The 15801-nt window shown below is 58.9% G+C and overlaps 1 long non-coding RNA gene across 1 annotated transcript; it reads left to right on the top strand.

The window, feature by feature from the left end:
- The first annotated feature begins 1671 nt into the window (after positions 1-1671).
- On the top strand, positions 1672-15566 carry LOC118678532. Its single transcript, XR_004974933.1, has 5 exons — positions 1672-1779; positions 6437-6600; positions 7300-8079; positions 8300-8444; positions 8836-15566. It is a non-coding gene; the product is annotated as an uncharacterized LOC118678532 (long non-coding RNA).
- The last annotated feature ends 235 nt before the right edge of the window (positions 15567-15801 follow it).

The following is a 15801-nucleotide window of genomic DNA, read 5'->3' as shown; positions in this document are numbered from 1 at the left end:
GCTCTCCTCCGTCACCAATGCTTCCTGGGATCACGTCCCAAATGAACCACATGCACTTGGATCCTTGTCTCGGGCTAGGATTCCTGCCTTACCTAGCGGGACTGCTGGCCTTCACACAACAAGGCAGCCTCTGGGGGCAGGACAGCGATAGGACTCTGGTGAACACTGGACTGTGCTCATCCATGGCCATGATCTTGAACCAGTGATGTCCCTCCTGGACTGAGGGCAATTGCAGACACCAGAGTGACCCCCACAAGGCGGCAGGGTCATTGTCCAGCAGCGGTGGGGCTGTGCATCCCTCCCAGGGGAAGGGCGTGGGAGCGTGAATGCAGACAGGTTTTCAGACCTTCCGAGCGAGCGAAGCTTCTAGAAGCAGCCAGAGCTTCCCCGTGTTCTAGCTGGCTGAGCTTGGGTAAGTCGCTTCCCCTCTCTGAGCCTCACTTTCCTTATCTGTCAGCTAGAGGGGATATCAGCACTTCCCCAGAGGGTGTCTGTGGGCACTTCGAGTGTGAAGTAAGGGTCAAGGGGTCAAGTTCATTACATCTGAAGGTGGTTACAGGGGAATTCTGTAGTTACTGGAAATTGTTGAAATGCATATTTTTTGGGGGGAAGGGGGGGGGGCGCCGGGAGCCACACGAAATGCTGATCTTCTTGGTTGTAGAGACACCTGCCCCTGGAAACCTTGGGGTGCTGAGTGGTGTCATGAGCCAAAGACCGTTTGCTTGCGGATCCTTGAAGCTGTGGTGTCTCATGGGAACAGGTGAGTTCACTACCCAGTCCAGCTGAAAGAGGCAAACTTTATTCTGAAGTGAATCTTCAGGCTGATGGTGCCTCCTCCCATTGCCATGACAACCAACACTCCAGCTGGCCCTGGGGTTGTGGGCTCGATCCCCAGTGTGGGGCGTGCTGGAGGCAGCTGATCAATGATTCTCTCTCATCATTGATGCTTCTGTCTCTTTCTCCCTCTCCCTTCCTCTTTGAAAAGAAAGAAGAAAGAAAGAAAGAAAGAAAGAAAGAAAGAAAGAAAGAAAGAAAGAAAGAAAGAAAGAAAGATTCTATAGAAGTTAGGCCAAGCGATGTGGTGGCAAGAACATGGGCATGAAGACTCAGACGAAGGTTCAAATCTTCACTCCACCATAAGCACTTGGCCATCTAGCGGGGTTAATTGAGAGGCATACACCCAGGCTGTGCGGGTTGCGCAGCTGATACGGCAGGACCGGTCCTCATACGCCAGGGCCCAGAGTTCTGCTCCTGGGGCTGCGGGGTCGCGCACCGCACGCGCGCCTCTCCATCCCTGCGCGCTCCGGGGCAGAGTCCAGCTGGGTACACGTTGCCATGGCAGCGCCTCGGGGCCGGGATGCTGGAGACAGAGCGCGCTGCTTCGGGGCTGGTCCCTTTGTGCGGTGGGGGGCGGCGGTGTGCTCCCCCCACTGCGGGCTGCACCCTGCCCCCCTGGCCCGGACCTCCGGGAGGAGGTAGAGGGGAGGGTGTGGCGTGGCAGGGCGCGGGGAGGAGGGAGGAAGGCCGGGGCGAGAGCCGGGGGTGGGGCTCCTCTGCCTGCCAGGCGCTCCCGCATTAAAATTTCTCGGGCTCTGCAGCAGCTACAAAGACGACGCCGGCTGCGCTCGGGGGACCGGAGGGAGGGAGGGCGGGAGGCTGCGGACGAGTGCGGGGAGGAGTTTGCGAGGGGAGGCGCCTGCAGGGGCTCCCCCAGTTCTGCGCTGGGAGCCTGGGCACAAAGAGCCCTCTGCACTCGCGCCGCAGGACTGCCGACCCGAGGTAAGCCGCCGCCCCATCCTCACGGCCACCCCTCCCCAAGCACCGCGTCCCCGCGCCGGGAACAGCTTAATTCCCCGAGGGTAGGTCCCAGGGTCCCAGGGTCCCAGGGTCCCAGGGTCCCAGGCAGGGGTCAGGGGGTGGCAAAGGCGCCCCAAGAGCCCCGATTTGATGGATGAAGAGCCTCCCCCTCCAGCCCGCAGTTGTCAGATGCAGCTGAGACCCCGGCTTGGGTGGGGCGCGGGGAAGGAAAACGGAAGGATGCGCTGGGAGCCCAGTGAGGGTGGGGAACAAAGACTCTCCCACCCCCCTGCCAGACGGACACCAGGGGACCCCAGACCTTGTCGGCTCACCAGGTTCGCCGTTAACTGGCCAGGTCTTGGACAGAGCCCAGTGGTCTCAGAACTGGGGGTGTGGACGGGTTGGAAGAGTTGGCGGAGCGGGGTCCTGGAGCCCCCCTCCCTCACACCGATACTACTCTCCCCGCTGGCGCCCGCCAATGACTCAAATCCCAGGTGTCCAGCGTCCCGTGCGCGGCTCCCAAGGGGTGGACAGGGCCAGACAACCGCCTTCGTTGAGAATAACGGCATCGATAACGGTAATAACACATCAGTTTACGCAGAGGTTGCTCTGTGCCAACCTGCGCGGTGCTTTGCCTGCGCGATCACCACAGTCCCGCGGGGTGGCAAGAACCCCATTTTAAGGATGAGGACACTGAGATCCAGAGAGGGCGAGGGACGCGTCCAAGGTCACACAGCCAGTGATTTTGAATCCAGATAGGTTGGACCCTGAAGCCCAGGTTACACCCCCAAACGGGACCGAGAAGACCCCAGAGCGCACCAGCTCCCTCCCCATCTCTCCTCGCCAATGCATTCCGTCTGGAGAGGCTGGGAACCGGGCAGGGAGGCGCCAGATCTCTCCTCTCCCCCAGCGGAGGGCCCTGGGCTAGAGAAATTGCCTCTAAGTCTGTGCAGGGGGAGGCCCCGAGAGCCTGGATTCCCCACCCTCATCCCAGGCTCCAGACCGGTGGCTGCCGCGCGCCGGGAATCGCCGGCGCGCACACCCCACTGCGGTGCGGCCGCGGGGAAAACACCCCCACCTGCTGCTGGGGGAAGCGAGGAGGGTGGGGAGAGAAAGGCGGGATAAAGTGCGGGAAGCGGCTTTGTTTTTCTCCAGCCGCAGCCAGACCACTGCCCAGGGGCGCACGGCTTTACTTCCCAAAGCGCGTTCCTGTTTGGGAGCGCCTGGGGGCGTCGCGATCCTGGGTCCGGGGTGGGGGCTGGGGGCCGGGGATGAGTAACTCACTCCACTTGACGGACAGGGAGGCCTGAGGACCACGGCGCTGAGACTTCAGGGGCGGGGCTCCCAATACGCAGGCGCCCGGGCCACGTGGCCAGGGGATGAGTCAGCAGGACGGGGTGGGGCTGGGCATCTGGGTGTGTCCTCAGACCCCGGCCTCCCGCTCCTCCTCGCGCAGGTGGTCAGACCATCTGTGGAGAGAACAGTCCCCCCACCCCTCCCCTCCCCCCTCGCCCAGAACCCCGGTGCAGAATGGTTTCCTCCCCCAAGCTTTGCGTGGCCTTGAACTCATCCCATGCTTCGTGTAGTTAATTCCACGCGGAAAGAATTTTAAAGGTAGCATCCCCTCCGCCCATAAGGCCCAGGTATGTTATGATTCAATGACCCTGGGCATCCAGAAAGATTTGGAAACCTTCTTGCCCCGCTTAGCTTGTTGTCCCAGGAGCGTCCCTATTTCTCAGCACTCCCTCAAGCGATGCCTGCTTCCAAAATGAGAATGTTACAACGTTTGGTGACTTTTACGAATTTCCTAAGTTTAATAAAATGCGTGATAATTGGAGGAGCTCTAGGGGGAAAGGGAAGAAGAGTCCGTAGTTTCATCACCAAGAATAACTTCTGTACCGACCATTTTCATGCGTTTTCTTCCGGCATCCATTTCTGTTACTGGAAATACTAATTGAAGCTGTGCTACCCGTATGCCGCTTTAACGGGTCACATGGGATGAGTTTCTGGGTGGTTTTAGCCGCATTGTCAGAGGACTGGTGTTTCATGAAGCAGACATGCTCACGCTACTCAGCTCCCTATTGTGAGACCTGCTAGTTTTTTTTTTTTTTTTTTTTTTTTACTCCTTCAGGTTTAAGTCCTTTTCTCTGGCCCTTTCTCTCCACGCTTCCGCCAGAGCAGGATTATGCTCTGAATGTATCACTGAGGCAGCATGGTGTGGTGGGAAGAGGAAGGACTGAGAGCCACACTATCCTCTCCCCCTATACCCTGTGTCAGCCTCAGGAAGGAGGCCATTTCCCTTCTCTGAGCCTCAGTCTCCTTCTCTGTAAAGTGGGAATCAGAGTCCCCGATTTAAAAAGCCGTTGTGAGGTTATGAACCAGTGTGTGTAAAATGCCTGACGCCCAGTAGGTGCTTAATACAGACACGGCTGCTGTAGTGCACCCACTGTGTTCAGGCTGAGCTCACTTACTCAGCCCCCCCCCCCCCCCCCCCCCAGTTTGTATAGATACTTAGTTATTTGCTTTTATTTGTATTGGGCTGTTGGTTCTTGGGGTGACCCTGGGGCTGTTTGAGTGTCGTGTTTCTGGAGCACTGGGCCCATTGTGCAGGTTCAATGGGCTGGTGAATAACTTATAGCAGAGCCCTTTGTCCCCCGGGCATCCTTCCTCCTGTCTGCAGCCTGGCTCATCTGTCAGCTGGAGCTCTGAACAATAGCCAGAGATACTCAGGGGCAGAGGCAAAGGCGGATGAGGGTGACATCTGTCTCCCCAGCCCTCTGTCGGCTGATTGGATCTGATTGGATCAGATGCGGCAGGTGTCCCCTTCTCCCTTGTGGTGCCAGGCGGGCCCCTCAGAAGGCTGCCCCATGAGTCCTGAAGGCGAGGGCGGGGCTGAACTGCCGTGTGCCCAGCGGGGTGGAGCAGATCATTCTTGGGAACCAATGCGAGCTCCCATTTAGTAACCATTTGCCGAGGTTCCGGCTGGACCCTGCCTCATGGAGACCCCATGATGAGCCTGGGAGCTGGGCCTGACAGATGAGAAGCGAAGGCTCAGAGAGGTGAAGCGACCAGCTCAGAGTCACACAGCACGTTAGCTGTAGAGTCAGGATTTGAACTTGAATCTGGTACAACTCGGAACCGTGTGTTTGTCACTGCTACACGACAATACCACCTCTCTCTCCTAAAAGCGAACTCAGTTGCCTCAAGTCCATAGAAGCGATTAGAGTAAACCGATCCAAGATGGTTTAACAACCGCGGTCCAGTTTCTTCACAGTAATAGTAACGCTGATGCCCACGGTGTCCGCCAGGTACGCATACCTTCCCCAGGCCTTTTCTCCTTTAAGCCTCCCCCTCAACCCCCTGCATTTGAACGGAAGCCTTCTGCCCCTTTGGGGTTCAACAGGCCTGTTTACAATCCATTGGCACCATTTTCTCCCTGGGTGACCGAGGAGCAACGCACTTTACCCCGAGCCTCAGTTTCCCCATCTGTAAAATGGGGACAATGAAACCCAAGTCTTGTTTTGTCAGGTGGATAAAGGTGCCCCCAGTCAGTATCTGTCCTCAGGAAATGTTAGCTTCCTTTCCTTCCCCTCCTTCTTGCTTTTCTCTTTTCTCTCCTCCCCACACAGCTCAGAGGCTCCCTGGTGTGAGGGGGACTTGAAGTCCGAAGCCCCTCTTTTGTGCATGTTGTTTGACTTTGTCCAGAAACAGCGCATTCCGCCGCTCTGAAGCCTCGGTCCCCCTCAGCCCGCAGCGCCCCTGCTCAGCCTGTTATTCCTCGGCACTCACTCAAGCAAAGCAATTTAGGCCAACTTCTCCCGTGTGCCTCCCGTCTCCGGGCAGCTATTTTATCCCCGAGTCAGGGAAAAACCCACAGCCAGAGGGATCCTAAAGTGCAACCGAATGCATGTTTTCCTGGCAGCCGTTCCTTCATGACCAGGGATGGAGCGCAGAGCTCAGGGGGGAAATGGATGGCCCATGGGTGGTGTCAATGAGCAGCGTGGACAAGGGCAGGAGCCATAGAGCGCGAGTGGATAGATCATACTCATTGCCCCATTTAGTCTTCACAACGGCCTTGGGAGGCAGGCACTGACTGTCCCAGGTGCTGGGTACGAAGCCAGGCCCAGAGGGGTGATGCTCCCGCCCAGGGGGCAGAGCAAGACAGGGATCCGTGCGGTAAAGTCCTATTTTCCCAGGGCATTAGGCTGTTCTGATTGGCACTGGCCTGACCAAGATACCTGTCAGTTCCCTGCTTGACTTCTTTTTAAAAATATATGTTTGTATTGATTTCAGAGAGGAAGGGAGAGGGAGAGAGAGAGAGAGAGAAACATCAATGATGAGAGAGAACCATGGATCGGCTGCCTCCTGCACGCCCTGCACTGGGGATCAAGCCTGAAACCTGGGCATGTGCCCTGACCTGGAATGGAACCTGTGACCTCCTGGTTCATAGGTCGATGCTCAACCACTGAGCCATGCCAGCCGGGCCAGTTTCCTGTTTGACTTCTGATCTGCATCCAAAGAGATCAGTTTGTGGCACAGGCTGTGATGTCAGACCAGGACCCCTGGCATCTATTCTCCAACGTGCCCACGGGTACCTATATACCAGTATTTCCACCCCCCGTCTCTCTCTTGATGACAGGAGTTCCAGACATGTCACAACGCCACCATGGCCCTCACAGCATCAAAGGAGTAACCAAGATGACCTTTCCTCTCCTGTGCACCCGCGGGACCGTACAGACCAGCGTCAGGCTCTGCACCCCGTCCACCATGAGATCCGTACACGCTGAGACCTGACTCTCAGAGGTAGGAGGGACCCCTAGGAATCTCTGGGGTCCAGTCCCTCAGTCAAAGCTTTCCTCATGGGGCACTGACCTTGGCCTCAGGTGGGTGGGGTGTCGCTCATGTGGGCCAATGGGAGCTGAGATGCTGGGTATCCGGGCCCCCCATCAGGTCTCTGTATGGCCTTTCACCTGGCCCTTCTTGGTGCTTGTCCTCTGTCAACACATCTAAACGGCTTTTGAAAACAAAAGAGAGGAAAGGAGAGGGAGAGATAGAAACATCAATGATGAGAGAGAATCATGGATCGGCTGCCTCCTCCATGCCCCCTACTGGGGATCAAGCCCAAACCTGGGCATGTGCCCTGACCAGGAATTGAACCTCGACCTGCTGGTTCATGGGTCAACACTCAACCCCTGAGCCACACCAGCTGGGCTTAGCAAAAGTATTTTTGGAACACTTACTGTGTGCCAGGCAGGGGCTAAACCTGAGGATTAATTGTGAGTCATATATTGGATATGTGGGGTTGGAGACCATAGTCTCCCATGTTTGACCTCAAAGCCTTCCTCTCTGCCCTCCTAGCCAGCTGTCGGCTTGACCTAGGAGCTAAAGTTGCCCTTGAAAATTCCACCGCCTTATGGCCATCAGACTCCTGGGCACACGGACAGGGGCCAGGAGAAAGGGATGTTGGGGTCACACGATGCTCCTCTGAGGGTCTCTTTACAGAGTGCAGCCAGTTCCTGGGGCAGAAGTGAGAGGAGGGGATGTCTGAGAGCTTCTGACGGTCAAGACCATGCGGGAAGCATCCTTGCAGATAAGTATTCAAGCTGACCAGCCTGCAGCCGACCAGCCTGCCCTGTGCTGGTCTGTGCAGGGAAGTGTGGTATCCCGGGACCCCCAGTGGGAGGGGAGATTGGTGATGCAGCTCCTTCACTTTCCTCCCTCTATGCCACAAAGAAGGGGCTGGTCCCCACTTTCTGGGGCCCCGCAATGGGTCATTTTCGCACCCCGCTTGTGGCCTCGAGGCGAGTATTGTATAAACGCCACCATCGGGAAGTTGTGAGGAGCTGAGTTAGTTACTTTGTCACCGCACGCGGAGCTGGCATCAGGAGGAGGTGGGGGGACTCCCGGTGGCTGGCCTGCCTGCTCTTCTCGGTCCTGGCCCTTTGTCATCATGTTGATAAGACTCGGCCAGGGCTCCTCTGCTTGGCAGTCACGTGGGGACCCAGCACCGCGCCTGGAGGGCACATTGTTCTCAGGGCAGGGGGCTCAGTACCCCTGCCCCACACCCCGGACCCGTGCCCAATCCCGGTGCTGACCGCAAGCTCTGGGAATAGGCTGGTGAGCGGCGAGCCCGGCCCGGGCCCGGGCCCGGGGAGGGGCCTGGTTGCGGTTTCTTCCTGCAGTGTGGTTGGCTCCTCTGTCTTCCAGGATGGGCCTGTGGGGGTCCACGTGGGAGCCGGGAGCTGGGTCCTGGATGCCAGCGCGTTGCCTGGGCGCTGCCGGGTAAGTCTGGGTAGGCGTGGGGTGGAGAAGGTCCATGGAACTTATTTCATGGAGTGGGCGGGGGGAGGGGAATTCTTCCTTCACCCCAAACCCTCCCTAGGTCTGGGCCTGGCCGGACACTGGAGCTCCTGGGAGCCAGGGCGCTGGAGGCTTGTTCTGTGTGGTCCTAGCGTGGGTCAGTGGGTCGATGGCTGAGATTTCAGCACCTTCCTTCATTCAGCACCAACACCGACCGAGCCCTTCTCCCAGCCTGCGGATCCGGACGTGAACACCAGGCCCGTGCATGGTTCTGCCCTCTCAGATCATCCCGTGACCATGTGCCTGATCCCAGTCTCAGCAAGGGAGTGAGCTCCCCGTCCTGGGAGGTATGCACGTGTGTGTGTGGGGGGGTGTATTTCGAGAGGGGGCTGCAGAGGTCTCCTTGGAGGGAATGTTGTGGAAGGAACCCAGGCCTCCCCAGGGCTCTGAGGCCCTCTCTGCCCGCCGGAACCCTTGCCCCTTCTCTGGTGATGCCCAGGGGCTGGCTCTGGGCTCCCATTATTGCTTCGTCATCCTCCCAGGTAGCCCTCTCAAGGCGGGGCATCCACGGCTCTCACCACTTCCTGTTCCTAGTAGTGTTCGGAGCTCCCACCCGCACCCTGTCTAGGTGCTGGGGGCACAGGAGGGCAGCCGCCCTCAGATGTGGGGTAAGGTTGGGAGGCTAGGGGTCTGGGGATGGAGGCCGTGCCCTTATCCTCTCACTCGTGCCTTCCCCAGGTGGCTCCGCATGCTCAGGACTCCGGCCTGGTCTTGTCTTTGGAGCCTGGGGGACCTGGCCGCAGGGACGCAGGGAGCAGCCTTCGGCGGTTTTCCGGAAGCCTGGACAATTCTCCCAAGACCTTAGTCTTCCCACCCCCTGGGATGCAGACTCTCGTGGATGGATAACGGGCCCCCTGGTCGAGGATCAGCGAAATCAGGACCTGGCTAGGGAGGCCGGCTCGAGGGTGGGAGGGCAGCCCAGCGGCCCGCCCTCCCCTTCTGGGCCTTCCTGTCTGGGCCTGGCGGTCACTTCCTGACCTTGGGCAGACGTGGCTTCCCCTTGAATCTCTGCTGGTGCTCAGGGGGAGCCTGGCCGGGGCAGAGGCCCTGACTGCACCCTCCCCAAGACCAGGTCCCAAGGACCCTACCAAATAGGGGGGGCATGGGATGGGATGGGAACATGGAATGGGAGTGGGGAGGAGCTGCCAGTGGGAGGGAGGGCGGATGCGGCTCAGTGGGCGCTGTCGCTGGCATTTGTCTCGTGCCATTTGCCTTGTGAGTGATTCTCATTTCGGGGCCGCCTTTTGGATGGGGATTTTCCGGGCACCTCCTCTTTCTGATGGTCACTGGGAGGAGGCAGTCAGGGTCTGGGCGGAGCCTGGGCCTTCTCCCCATGTTGTGGGCTCCTGGAGGGGCAGCTGGCAGTGGTGGTGGTGGTGGGAGGGGGGAGGGGGGATAGCAATTGGTGTGCTATCCTGAAAGGAGAGGGTTTGTTTCCCAGAGGGGAGGAGACCCAGGCCAGGGGACTCGCCAGAAGGAGACGGACACTGGGCCTCGTTCCCACCACCTGAAGGGGCCGGGCCGGGTCTCAGACCCCTGCTCCCTGCAGCAGTCCTCGATTCTGCCCCGGGGGGCAAAGGCAGGCAGGGCAGGCCCCACGCAGGCACGCACTGGCTCACCTCCATGCCCACCTCCCCACTCCCCGTCCAGCCGCGTCCAGAGGGGAGCTGCCAGGGAACTCCCTGAGGCAAGTGGAGAGCTAGGCCTTGTTTTCCCAGGGTGGGAGGGGGCCTGTGCCAGTCAACGCGAGCTGCCAGGACAGATGGGAAGCACACATGGATTTCCTCACAGTTCTGAAGCTGGAAGTCCATCCCGGTGCCAGGGCTGCTTTCTCCTGCGGCCTCTCTCCTCAGCTTGCAGACGGCCACCTTCTTGGTGTCCTCATGTGGCCTTTTCTCTGGGCACACACCTGGGGGGATACATTTGGTGTCTCTTCTTCTTTTCATAAGGACACCAGTCCTATCAGGTTAGGGCCCCACCCTTATGACCTCATTTAACCTGAACTACCTCTTTAAGGTACCCCATCTCCAAATATAGTCACATTGGGGGGGGTTATGGCTTAAACTAATGGCTTTGGGGAGGGACACAGTTTAGTCTGTAATAGGGGTTCACCACAAACATGAAAAGCAGGAGCCATCTCCTCTTCACCATCCCCTCCCTGGCTAGGGTGGCCCCGGGTGCCTTGGGGGCCCCCAGGGCAGTGAGGAGGAGTCCCTGGGAGAGGGATGTTCTGGGAAGAGCCTGGGCTTTGCACCGAGGGTGCGTGCTCTGCTGTACAACCTCCCCTCAGTGAGTCTGATTTCCAAGCTGCAACAGGGGCCATCTGCTCCCCTGGGGGCCGCAGCAGGGATTCCGCAGAGTCAAGTGCTTGCGCAGTGTCTGCCTCCGAATCATGGCTCCCTAAACATGCCCGCCCACCTGGAGTTGAGATCTAGGACTTGCCTGTGTTCGGCATCTGGTGTAATCTCAGCATCTGCAGGTGCAGAGGCATCTCTGACTAGCCCTTCCCCTGCCTGTTCTCTCAAGATCCCTCTCGAAGCAGCTTGGGGAAGTGGCTGCTTTTCACGGCCTCCGTGGTAGCCCCAAAGCGTCCTGGGGTGTTTCAATTCTAGTGGCATCAGTCTTGAGCATCTACCGTGAGCCCTTTCCTGTGTTAGCCACGTGGGGGCGAGGTTCCAGCCTTCAGGATGTCACTGCCGTGCTGTGGGGGAGAAGACCCGCTCCCCACAGAGAACTGGAGAATGGGGCAGAAGTCAGTCCGCGGAGAGCGTGGGAGGAAAACCCCAGAGTAGGCTGTAGCAGTCTAGACGGGCTCCCCAGCAAGGCCGACCCAGTCAGGTCCTTGAGGGATGAGAAAGGTGGCTTAGCTGAGAGCTTCCACTAGGGGTGAGGGGCCTGGGGAATCAGAGCAGAGATCCCAAAGGTGAGTTCTAGACGTCATTGCTTTTTTTAAAAAAGTGAGTTCAACTTCAACAGGCATCTGTAGTGCAGGACTTATCAGAGCCTTTACAAGGCTGGTGGGAATCGTGCGTCCTCAAGGATAGATAGCGGATGAGGTGTTTTCCCCCAACCTTGACGGGGCAGAATCTTTTTTATTTTATTTTTTACAGAGCGTCATTTAGAGATGGGAAACGCTGGGGTTTCTGTGGGAAAACCACAGCAAGGACAGGAGACGACATAAGTAGGGCACACACAGGTGCTTTGCGGCATCAGCTCTGGAGAGGCCACAGACCCGGAGGGGCAGGGAAGTCTGACCTTGGTTCTGGGTGTTCGTGAGCTCTGTGCAGCTTTGGGAGGAGGAGGAGGAGGAGGAGACAGGCTAGTGGTTGGAGCAGCCAGAGGCCTGGCTGTTGGTGATTGGAAGAGAAAGTCCACTGGACATGGTGGTTCTGGGGCAGCTGGCCTTTTGTGGGAAGACGCTGGTGTGTGCGTGTGCGTGCGTGAGTGTGACAGGATCCAGCCCCCTGGGAAGGGGCTGACCAGAAGCAGGCAGGGGGTTCTAGCCAGGACAAGCAGGGTCTAATTTGCAGGGGAACTGGAGTGTTTGGTGGGAGGGTCTTTGAGGCCCACAGTCAAGAAGCACCGTGCTTCTGGGCCGGGTCCACGTGGATAGGTTTGGTTCTGGTGGGCGGAGGGGTTGGGAGGCAGGCCCCCTGCCCTGGTCAGGCCCAGCTCGCTGGCTGGAGGGGGCGGGAGGCCGCGGGCTGCAGCCGGAGAGGCCCGGGCAGTGTTGCATGAGGTGATTAACCTACTAACCCAGGGCTCGGCCGGGACGCTGTGGCGTGTGACGAGGTGCCTGGCCTTCTGCCAACCGACTAACCCACTAACCAGGCCCTAACCCACTAACCAGGCCCGAGCATGCCTTACTAACTCCCCGCAGCCAGACCCTACTAACCTCGCAGCTCAAGGGCCTTGAAAGGGGCTGGGACGTGGGGGCGGACGAGGCTCCAGCAGGCCCCGCCCATGGCCCGGGATCTCTGTGCAGACCCACCTTCCAGGGCAGGGCGTGCAATGGGACTCACCGGTCGGCCCCTTCCTGCTGGGCGCCCATCAGCGAGTCACCTCACCTCTCTGAACCCTGAGCAGTAGCCTGGGCGACTGGTCCTTACCTCTCAGGTTTCAGTGAGGAGTCCCGTGAATAGTGAGGTCTTGACACCTGGCAGAAACTTAAGAAAAAAAGGGTTAGGGTGGGGGTGGGAGGCCCAGACCACCTGGTTGATCATGACCCCCGCCCAGGCCCTGGCCCCTCTGGGTGTCCTGCACACAGACCCTGCTGCCTGCGGCCACACACTCGCTTGGAACCCCTAACCGTCTCTTCCCCCCACTCTTCCTCCTCCTCAGCTTTCTTTTCTGTAGGCAGCTCTTTTGTTCGGTTACTAACCTGGGGGTGCCTCGAGTGCACCCCGACCGTCCCTTAACAGACTAACGGACCCACGTGTGTTCCTCCTTTTCTCCTAGTGACTCCGTGTGTGCGGCTGCGGTGCCCCTGTCTGCTGGTGCTGTGCTCTGACTTACTAACCCAGCCCCTACTAACCCTCTTTTCTCTTCTTACTAACCCCAGCCCTGCCGAGCTCTGGGCCCCCCTGGGGGCTGGTCCTACCTCCTTTTGGCAAGCGGATGTCCCCGGGGCTGGCCCTGCAGACAGACGCTCCACTTGGCTGCCCCAATTGGCTGTGAGTTGAGCCCATTGGGCCAGGTCTGAGGTGGGGGGACAGCCCACGGACCATCCCAGTGGCCCGGAGGACGGGGCGGTCATGTGCACCCGGGAGGCTGGCCTCTGAGTATGAGCCTCTCCTGTGCCGGGTCTGGTTGCCACAGGGACCGGGTGGGACCAGGGAATCCTCGGGGGTGGGTGTGGAGGCCTGTGGGTCTACAGTGTGGAGCACTGGGCGTTTCCCAGCCCAGGGAGCAGAGAGAAGGGCCCGGGGTGTCCCTCTTCGCAGGGCAGCGGAGGGAGGATCTTCCCCATGGGAAGTGGACGCACAGGAGTCAATGAGGGGGGAGGGGTCCCCGCACGGGAAGTCAATAAAAAGGATGCTTCCCGAACTCGACATCACTGAGGGGAGCATTTCGTGCCGGAAGTCAGCCAGAGGGGGCATTTCCCATATTTGAAGGATGGGAAGTAGTCATCCCGAGGGGACCTTGGGCCTTAGCACAGGCAGTGAGAGGTCATGGCCAAGAGACCAGTGAGAGGGGCTGCTCCTGCAACAGGCAGAGGGCTAGAGGGGCCCTTCCCCCATGCCCAAGGCTGGGATATCGGACTTCCCCACACCGGGAGTCGATAGGGCCCTTTTTTCTTACCAGAGGTCATGGAGGAGGCCTGGGAAGAAAGCAGGTCCTCCCTGGGTTTGGAGTTTGCAGGAGGAAATGTGGGAAGCAAGACGTGAACCCCAGGGCCCTGCAGGGTCCTGCAGCCCCGCAGGCCAGCCAGGAGCTCAGCCCTGGCTCCCCGTGCTGCTCCGACCCACACCCTAGTCCCCGCCGGCCTCCCCCAGAGCCCGCCAGCCGCTAGGCCAGGGCCACACCTGGGGGTGATCCTATGCCTCACCTCCAGTAGGCACCGCGGTCTCTTTGGGCTAATCTCTGGCTCCCTCGCACTAACCATTGCTCTCACCCAGCTAACCCCTGCCTTGCCCTGGCTGCCCCACCCCCCGGGGCTGACCACTCGCTAATAGCCGACCCTGCCCATCTGGGGGCTCCAGGCTCCTGGCCTGGCTCTTCATTAACCGCTCCTTCACCTCCACTAACTCCTGCCCTCCCGGTCTGTTCCTCTCAGCAGAAACTAACGGCTTGTGGATTTCCTTCTGACTAACAACAGGTCTAACACTCCTTACTGTTCCTATTAACAGCTTGGATGTCCGCATGGCTGGGGCGGGGCTAACCCACGTTTGAAATGTTGACTGACACAGGGAGAGGTGTGGCTAGTAGCCTTGGACTTGGGTGACTGCTCTGGGTCACAGCCATCTGGAGTCAGTAAGGATCACGGTACCGAAAGGGAGGTGCAGGGCTGGGTGTGGCTCAGGCTTGGTGGGGGAGGGGTGTCGCTGGGGTGGGGTCAGAAGCACAGTCTGCCTTGGGAGGTATTGGCCACTGGACACATTCTATACACCCTCATAATCTGCATTTGGGTTGTGGTCCTTTTAAACAATAGCCTCATAGCTGCCTCAATAGTCAGAATGAGTGGATGCAGCGTTTGTAGGCCTCCAAATGCCTCTCTGGTGTGTACAGAGACTGTGCCATGACATATGAAATCATCAGTCACCAGCCCAGGGCCTAGAGTCCTTCATTTGGGGACATTACAGGTTTGGAAGCCTTAGGGCATTAAACTTTGGAGTATTCAGAAGTGGTGTAAACCCATCACCCATTTATACCTTAGCGTGAATTAGCCCAGCCTCCGCTTCTAACTTCTATGCAATTTAGTTGCATTGAGATGATGGGTGTCTGGCTGGAAGGGTGTCTGGCTGGAAGGGAGTCTGGAAGGGCGGAGGAAGGGGCAGAGAGGGGAAGCCACAAGGCCTGGGGTTCCTGGGTGTGGGGAGGGGTAGGCAGGCATCAAGGAGAGGAGGTCATGGGAAGAGGGACCAGTTTTGCTGGCTCCCTCTGGTAGTCAGAGTCTGTGTGTGGGAGAGGGCAGCTCATGCAGGGCCTGGAGGGTTGGATCAGCTCAGGGACAGGGTCAAGGGCCGGCCTGGAGGCCGTGCAGGCAAAGCGCTCTGGTCGTTGGCTGCTGGTCTGGGTTGAGAGCCGCTGCAGCAGTCACAGACGCAGCTAAGCTAACCGAGTGGCGCTGGCAGTGCCGTGAGGCCCGGGTTGCAAAGGGAGCAAGAGGAGAAGGCACCAGGAAGAGCTTGCGGAAGGTGCCTGGGCTGCTGGCAGCACCGGGGATGGGGTGGAGTCTGCGCTGGGGAAACACATGCCTGCTGCCCTCTAGTGGCGGCCTTGCCCCATTGCACGTAAAGCAGGAAGCTCAAAACATTTTCCCTTCCGGAAACTCCGCTTTGTTCAACTACAAAGATTTGACGCTGCTGAGGGCCTACTATGTACCAAGCACTGCTCTGGGTGCTGGGACCCACACACGAGCGTTTCCATTATGGTGCTTATATAGGCTCAGCGGGGGTGGGGTGGGTGGGGGCCATGGTAGGGATGGTCTGGGCTGTGAAAGCATCCAGGGGACAGACAAGGATACTAATGCGCACATTCTGTGCCAGGTGCAGTGCCAGGCATTGGGGATGCGTGGCGATTAGTGCTTTAATGCCAGTGTGTTGGGGGGTGCGGGGTAGACTGGGGTGTGGGCAGTCAGGGTGGCCTTTCTGAAGAGAGGGACCTCTCAGCCGAGCCCTGGTGGCGGGGAGTGTGGTGGGGTGAGTTCCGGGCAGCAGGAATGGTGGACACAAAGCTCTGGGGGGGGGGGAGGGTCAGAGAGGATCAAAGGGGTTCTGGCAGGTTCACGGGGAATGTAGCAGGAGACAGATGGGAAATGGACCCGTACCAGGGAGTTGGGCTTTGTCCTCAGGGCAGTGGGGTAGGAAGCCACTGATGTGATGGAGGAGGCGAGGTGTTGGATTTGAGTTTTAGGCTGACAATGCGGCCCAGGTGGAATTCCGGGGAGCTTATAAGAGTTCTGGTCAAGTTGTAGATAACCGA

This window comes from Myotis myotis, unplaced genomic scaffold (genome assembly GCF_014108235.1).
Source record: "Myotis myotis isolate mMyoMyo1 unplaced genomic scaffold, mMyoMyo1.p scaffold_m19_p_20, whole genome shotgun sequence".
Lineage (NCBI taxonomy): Eukaryota > Metazoa > Chordata > Mammalia > Chiroptera > Vespertilionidae > Myotis > Myotis myotis.
Note: the sequence above shows the minus strand (reverse complement) of the source record. Positions and strands in the feature narration are given on the sequence as shown.